An 8,470-nucleotide genomic window follows, 5' to 3' on the forward strand; every position below is an offset into this window, starting at 1 on the left:
ACAGACGGCTCCATCGAGTTTTCATAGCTAATTGTAAAAACAACAACGTATATCCTTCGGGGAAATTTAAATCCATCTGTACCTAGAGTAAACACTACCAGATTCGTACTTAACTCATGGCGGTCTACGAGGGTCTCAATTGGGTTAACAGCATGCCATAAAACGGCCAAAAATTTAGCCGTTAGCCTTAAAATCGACAAGAAAATTTAAACGTTAAAAGGAAATTCTAGTGATCTCAACGGAAAAATGGTAACTGTTGGCCGCAAAAGCCATCACCCCATTGACACCCTCTGATACTGCAGCAAAGCACTGCAACGCATTACCTTGTGACATTCGTGCCGTGGCTGGCTCAAATTGGTTTTCAAAGCAGATTGGGAAAGCAAATGTTAACTTCCATGAGCCGAGATAATTTTTCACGTTCAATAAAGCATGTATGTATGTTTGTATGTATGTATATATCTTGGACTCTCACTTGCACCTCACCTTCCACCATACCTCCCCCCCCCTCCCGCTCATTCTGAGTGTCGTGCCCACGGCCCCCGGTATGCACCGTGCAGCGATCGTCGACATTTTTAACACAGTAATTTTTCAAAGGAAGTCTGGTACTAACGTAGAAACCGTTTTTTCGATGGCCTTTCGTCTGGTTGGGGATAAGGCAAAATGCTCTTTCATTTTCCCGGCTTAAAAAACTCTCACCCAAGAATATTTAATTTAGGGTCAGTTTCTCCGCACAACCAGTGATAAGTTCTGCCAAGTAAGCCCAAGTATGACCGACCACATAAGAGAGAAAGAGCCTGGGTGGAAATAGCTCTCCAATGTGTGGAGTAACACCCTCAGAGAGGCGAAGAAGAAAGCAGTTACCCCTCTATCGTGGAGGACGCGGTAAATTCACGTAAATCAAGTTATGAAGAGTTATGGTTGGTTTAATAAATCCGAGATTCTACACTTAAACTTTAAGATCTAAAACCATGAAATTTTTTGTTCTTCAAAAAAAAAGAAGACCAAAATTAATGGAAAAGTTAGAACAACACAGAGATTACGGCACCTTAAGATAAACTACATGTTGGTAAACGATACATAGAGATACAAGGAAATTTTGAAGGAACGTGCATCGCCTAAACTGAAGCTTGTAAGGGCATGCCTGAAGTAGGTTTGATAGTTCTTTTTACATTCAATTATCTACAAATATGCCTATAGTCTTCGCATAATTCTTCTATCATCATTATCTTCACGACTGTAAGCTGACTGCATATTGTTCAGCAAGCTGATCAAAAGTTTTCTCCTAAAGATGACAAAGAGACAAAAAATAAAAGGCGAGGTTAATTTTTGACTGAAAATTAAGCAAGAATCAGTTTGTAAAAGAAAAAAAAAACTTTCCTTAAAACATTGATTGCTATTCCTTCCTTGTGGTAACCAAGGAGCCCGTTTCAACTTGTGATGGTGCAATGTCTGCATATTCTCTCTTTATCATGACAAGTTAAATAAATGAAAAATAAATGTTATCATGAAAGAAGAAACAAACAAAGAGACAAAACAAAAGAGGAGAAGGAGTACTGACAACAGAGTATCATGACTGTGATAGGGAAGCCAAAAAACTCATAATCTGTAGAATTTGCCATCACAAAATTATGTGAATTTCAGGTACAATACTAGGATGGATATAATTTATGTACACTGTATGTTCCATTATCATTTTTTACTCCAGCTGCTAAATTAAGGGAAAAAAACTCTTGAGTGAAATACCTTTGCCGGAGGTCTTTTGTAAAAGGATGACTTGGATGCCCATCCTTTAACTGTGAAATATATCTTGTTGTTACCTAGAAGACGCACATAAAAAAAAGGAAAAAAAAAAGGCTTAACATTTGCTTCACATGTACTGTGAATGCAAAAGTCAAATTTCTGCATTTATCTCCTCTAGTTAATTCAAACATAATCATGAATATCCAGTACAGAATGACATGTATGCATACCTCAGGAGCTTTTCCTAGATGCTGAGATAAAACCACCATGTTGATGAGAGTTTCCGGATTACTGCTATCCTGTACAGAAAAAGGAATCCACATCTAAAAATGCGCTTCTTTAATACAGAAATTGTGTTTCGTGTGTGAGGTAGCGGCAAAGAGAGGAGGTGGGGGGCAGGGGGGGGAAGGACGTTACATGATTGTACATGTATTCCAATTGTAATAAAACTTAATTCTAAACTGAATCTAATTTTACCAAACAAACTGCCCACTCATGAAAGCATTTGATTTCCATCAACTCTTTAACCCCTAAGAGTGACCAGCATCTAATTTCTCCTAACAATATCCCCCCTGAATCAAACATTAAAGTGACAAGAACAAAGGAAATGATCACCAACCACAGAAGCTCTTGATTGTTTAAAACAAATTCTCCTTGTCAACACTTAAGGAGATGTCAAGAGAACACTATGGAGAATATACATACTGATTTCAGGGCCCAATGGGTTAATACTTTTAACTGTGTTTGTCACACAACCTGCAACAGAACTAGCCTTAGACGTTTATCCTTTTTATTGTATTAAGAGTGAATGTCTCTAAGAATCAAAGAAAAATAACAAAATCGAGGCGAAGCATTCAGTTTTAGCATTCAGTTTTAGCATTCAGTTTTAGCCAAAATCGACAGCCGATCGGTGTTGTTAGTCCAGGACTGGACAATGAAATATATTCCCCCGAAAATATCGAGAGGCACAGTCAGATTGGTATGCGAAGCGAGGTGAATCGCAGACACCTGTTCACGTATTTCAAAGCTCCGTCCAAGACAGTGTGGCTGTGGCTTCGATAATGCTTGACTGCCTCACTACCCTGAAAAAGGAAATTCCAGAGCTGGAAATGGCTTATTACAAACAAGATAACACTGGCTGTTATCACAGCGGAAATTCAATCATCTCAGCTAAGCTGGCCGGTGATGCCATCGGAGTGGCTGTTGTAAGAAACGACTTTTCGGACCCTCTAGGTGGAAAGGGGGTATGTGATCGCAAAGCGGCAACAATCAAGGGAAGCTACGTTGGTAGGTACGTAAACGAAGGTACAAGAAACCACAGGAGTGAAAGCAAGTCATGTTGCTGCCAAACCGTCAAGCACCTCAGTTTAATATCAAATGTGATGGCATAAGCTTTACTCAACAATTTTGAGTAAGATGAAAGTGGCGTACGAGTGTGGAGAGCATTCACTGTGGGTTCTGGTAAAGTAGTGCCATGGGCCAAGTTCGAAGAAGTCATGAAGTAGCCCGAAAAATTGGAAATCCTAGACTCGCCATCGCAGAATCCAAGTAGCGCACCGACGTTCAAGATTGTGAGACACCGACATATAAAGGAAAGCTCTGTTAAAGCAAATTTCTCAACTGAAAGCTAAACCAAGATCGAAGCTGTATTGGGGAATATAAGCCAGCTGACATCCTTTTCCCGTGTCCAGAAGAAGGATGTGTAAAAGCCTACAGTCGCTTTGCAAACCTCCAGACACACCCAGATACTGGAAAACACCAAATGATGCTCGAACAGGAAACTCGCTACGATAAAGCTAAAAGAGAATATTCTTCCAAGCTGATGGAGGGACGCAGTCGAATACCAAGCGTTCAAGTTGCTGCACAATCAAAGAGTGACGGCTTACCGCCTCTTCCAATGGGTTGGGCCCTGAAGACAATTAAGAAAAAGGTGCGTTTTACAGGGAAACAAACCCAATTCTTAACTGACCAATTTCAAAAAGGGGAGTACAGTGGACGGAAAAGCGATCCACAGGAAGTTTCGAAAACCATAAGCCTAGCAAGAGACCAAGCGGGAGGACGCCGATTTCAACCTGATGAAGTCCTTACGTCGCAGCAGATTAGTGGCTTCTTCAGCCGTCTTTCAGCAAAGACGCGATTAGAAGTTACAGCCGCCTGTAACCAAGCAAAAGCTAGTGAAGTCTCAGAAGTGGACATGGAGAGCGTCGACAAGGACGAATTTTCCGCCGAAGCTGAGAATTATCTATCTGCAGTGTGTGCAAATGTGACGAGAGATGTGGCTATTTAACATCCGATTGCATCTTTCGATCTAAACATCTGCGAACTTGTATAAAAAACGTACACTCTCAACTCTAAGAGTGGATAGGCTAAGAGACATGTGCATCGACCTTGGGCTGGATATTTCTGACATTTCACCTCAGAAGAGGAAAAAGCCATTCATCGCACGACTCACACAATTAGTCCAGGAGTTTACATGCTCTTCCAAGTAACTGAGCACTGAACGTTTTACGAATATCTGATCTGCTGATTATAAAAGCGGTGCGTGTATTATTTACATGAAGGCGTTGCTTGACAGCAGAGTCCTACATATCAGATTTCAGTTACACGAGCTCACCACTGCTTGTGAAACCTCCTTGTCTTTGTGTTGGACGATTTTTAGTATATTCGAAACTGGCAAGTGCAGAAGGCGTAGAAGGGATGCAAATACTCGTATCCATGTTCACCGGATTAGAAGTAAACGTAAACTAACGGCTTTGTGGCAAAGTTAACCTGTTGAGTGCAATTCAACTATTTAACCTGTTGTGTGTAGAATTAGGCAGAATTATGGCATGATTCTCAGGGTAGCAAAAGTCTACTCTACATTTACTCTTAAGTGTTTCTCAAGACGGAAGTAGAACAAACAATAGTAATTACCTGAAATAACCAAGGGTTAGCCAGCTGCAAGCAAGTAATGATAATCTCATTTGAATGACCTACTCAGGGACTGCAACTTTCTCCTTTAAAAAATCTTTTTTTTCTTATGAACGCCTTCCTCTCTTTTTCATGATCTGTTTAGTTTTATTAGTTTTCTAGAATTCAACAAAGAATTAAAATAAGGGTATTGAAAAGAACTCCGCCTGGAGCCGTACATTCACTTCCGCACACCTACTTCCTTTTTAACGCATCACTGGCATTCTTATTTTAGAAATCATGGCAGGCCTCCAAAAGAGCTCTCATTAACCCGTTTGCGATTTGATGTGCAAATAAAGGGAACACCGTGTAAACGATACTCTCACAGAGCTGGAAACATGGCCAAGTTCGGAACCCAGAAGGAAGCTTCGCGGACCAAAAGCATCAAATTTCCGTTTCAGTATGGGAGGTACAAGTTTATTTTCCTTGGCATCGTTTTTTACCAAATAGTTGGTCTGCAAGTTGGACAAGCTGAAGCATTGTGGCCTCGAGATACTTATGGCGTGTACAAGAGAATAGAGTTATGGCGTAGCAAACACTTGAGTCACCCGATTAAATCTAAACAACTATCGAGTTATGGATTCACGGGGAAGGTTGCTAAGCACGGAAGAAGCATAGGAGTCTCACGAGGCGATAGCCGAGTGCAACTCTCGCCTCTTGAGAGTTAAGAAAACCTCCCAAGTGTATTCATAACTTGATGGTTGCACGCTGCACGCTAACCATTTCATTTATAACATTGAGACTTTCAAACACCTTTCGTTTCGTGTAAAAAACAAAAAAGCAAAACAAACTGACGTCAGCATGCAACCCACAGGCAAATGGATCGAGCATAATGTATAGATTTAGCCAAGCCTAAAAGCGGAGCTCTTAATAGTTTATTTTCCAGCTCTAATAAAACTATCTACTGGCAAGTCTTTGTATTATATTTCAACCCAACTATTTCCTCGACATATAAACACTATTACAAAATAATTAGTCGGAGAAATTTGTGGCATATGCACTATGTTTAAAATGCCGTGTCCATAGTAAGCTAACAGGCTTGAGGAGGGTGTATGTGGGGATAGGCTCTCTTGTCTGTATCATTAATTTGCTAATCACTCCTGTAGCCAATGTTTTGACGGGGTCAAGGCAAAGGAACTGAGGATTTAGGTAGGCAGTGACTTTTTTCAAACCTGGAAACTATCATGGTGAAAATCCATACTTGTGCTTGGTACCTCATTCGTATTTTGATATAGATAGTTTTTCACCCTTTACACACTAAAATAAGTATTTATATTCCCCGTACTGCTCTTCATACATTTCCTAAGGTGCTGACAAGGAGAATTTGTTTACCAATCAAAAGCTCCTTTCGTTGGTGATCATTTACTTTATTCTCCTGACCTTGACGTGTGATTCAGGGATGATATTGTAGAGAGAAGTTTGATGCCAATCACTCTTAGGGTTTAAAGGGTTAAGAAGAATTCAATATTTTCTTTTATAAAATAATTCAAATAGTACGCGCGCTCTGATTGGCTGTAAACCATTTTACATGAGCGTATGTAAACACGGTTTTCATACTGAATCTTCTCGCGGAGTTCTCCCTGCTATTTATTTAGCAGCAACTCAGTTTCTTTAAGTTTGTTTTGAGTACAGTAATGGAAGAATAAGATTTTCCTAATTTTTCTTTGGAGTTTAATTTTCCCAGTATTCAGGAAACGGCCGAAAAGCCAAATGAACAACAACAACAAGCACGTCGCTTTCCTTCGTTGCAAGAAGAGGCTCTTTCATTAGTTATTAGTTATTATTAGTTATTAGTTATTTATAAAAGAAATGTAAAATGGTTTCTGTGTTTACACGGAAACCGTTTTTTTAGCCTTTATTCGATAAGCTGGAAACCACTCCGCTTCGCGTCGTGGTTTCCTACGCTTATCTCGTGTTCTCCCAACCTCCCAAGTGTTTACATCAGGCTATGTAAACACGGAAACCATTTTACATTTCTTTAACATAAATTTGATGCATAGGTTGTGCACAAAACTTTGATTTGATCATACTTTTATAGCCGATACCAATCCCTACACATAATAAAATGTTAGAAAGATTGGTTTAATTTGCATGAATACTAACTGATACTGGGAGATCTAAGAATGTTTAAAAGAATACAAACATTGATTTGAAGATTAGAATTCAGCATAGGCCGGATAAACATGACTCTTGGAAAAAGAAATGTGTACTAATAAAAAAAGCTAAGCAAACTTTTATTCAACATCTGTCCGGACCCTGTATGGCACGCAGTAAAATTATCCGAAGTAGTCATAATCCCGGTTTTGGATGAAACATTCCATACATAGTCTAACATTGACCCAAGGACCTAGAAAGAAAAGACTCTACCTCTCTACGTTGAGTCTATGTCTTTACGCATTTGCCCTGACTCTAATGACTGTTTCCCGCCAGCCATCTCACTACTCACTCTACCACCGTTGTTTTTTCCTTTGAATCTCTTGGGTCGATTTGTCAAGAGAAAATATTGGTCTGTTATTTTTCTTGGCTATATAAATGATCTGGGATGCTACCCTTGAGCAAAAGTTCCCAACCGGAAAATTCTTGTCTCGACTCGACACAAAATTACCGAGTGGGATCTCGAACATTCGAAGGAAAACTCCCGGAGGACAAACAACACTAACGACCCAGCCAAGCGGGGCCAGCATGCTTTCAATATGAATTAACGACGAAAAATTGATTAAATTGATGCAAATTAAATAAGCTGAGAACCATCCTACACCGTACATTGTAACAAGAAAACTCTAGAAATCATTTGTGTCATGAGTGAAAGGAAATACATAGCTGGAAATAATAATAATAATTGATTTGATCGAATTGACTTTTAGCGCGTTATCGATAGTTGCTTCTGAGCCAGTAATCAAGGACTAGAGGTTAAGATGTTTTGGGTCGGTGAGATTATCGCAAGCACGAAAATTCTGACCAAACTTGAATTGCGCCTCTCTATTAGCTAAGTTTTTGAAAGATGCTATGGTTAGCAGTCACAAATTTATCCAAATGTATCGTGCATTTGCAAAAAGTTTCCCCTTTCGCGGCCACTTCCTACCCTTCATCTGCAGTCTTTCTTTAAATCGTTTCCTCTAGGTGGCACCAAGGATTCCTGTGCGTGTTAAAGGATACAAATAGTACTATGTTTTGTTTAATTTTGTAAAACTTTTTGTGTGTGTTTGTCTAACTACTAAAATATGTTGAACCCCTCCGTTTAACACTCAATAAAAAATTCTTACAGCTTATCTAAGAACGCATGACGAAGCTAAAATCTTCAAGATCAATAGTATCGAAAGTGCATGTGGACATAACTACCCAACCTCGCCAAATTATTGGAGTTTCGAAGCTTTAACATAAAAACTTTCAAGCACCTCTAAAAATATTCAGTTTCGAAGCCAGAATATTCGCCATGATTTTTAATTACCATACGAACCATACGAATACGAATTTGCATCACAACGATACGAAAGGATCCCGGTGGCAAGAGGAGCAATTGTATTGAAAACTCTTACTGGCGACGAGGAAATAAAAAATGAGCGCATTTCAAAGGAATTTAATACAGGAAGTACAGAACTAAATAACATATATTTTGAAAAGCACCGCTTCATTAACCCAGAAAATCATCGACTTCTTTCTTCAGTCTTTCTGCATCAGTTCTTTCCTAATTTAGAATATGATACATGCAGAGCATTAATAATAGGACAAAACGTGCATACTGAACAATAGCTGCCTGTTACTCTTGAGATAAAGGAAAATT

The sequence above is a fragment of the Pocillopora verrucosa genome, chromosome 4 (assembly GCF_036669915.1).
Source record: "Pocillopora verrucosa isolate sample1 chromosome 4, ASM3666991v2, whole genome shotgun sequence".
Taxonomy (NCBI): domain Eukaryota; kingdom Metazoa; phylum Cnidaria; class Anthozoa; order Scleractinia; family Pocilloporidae; genus Pocillopora; species Pocillopora verrucosa.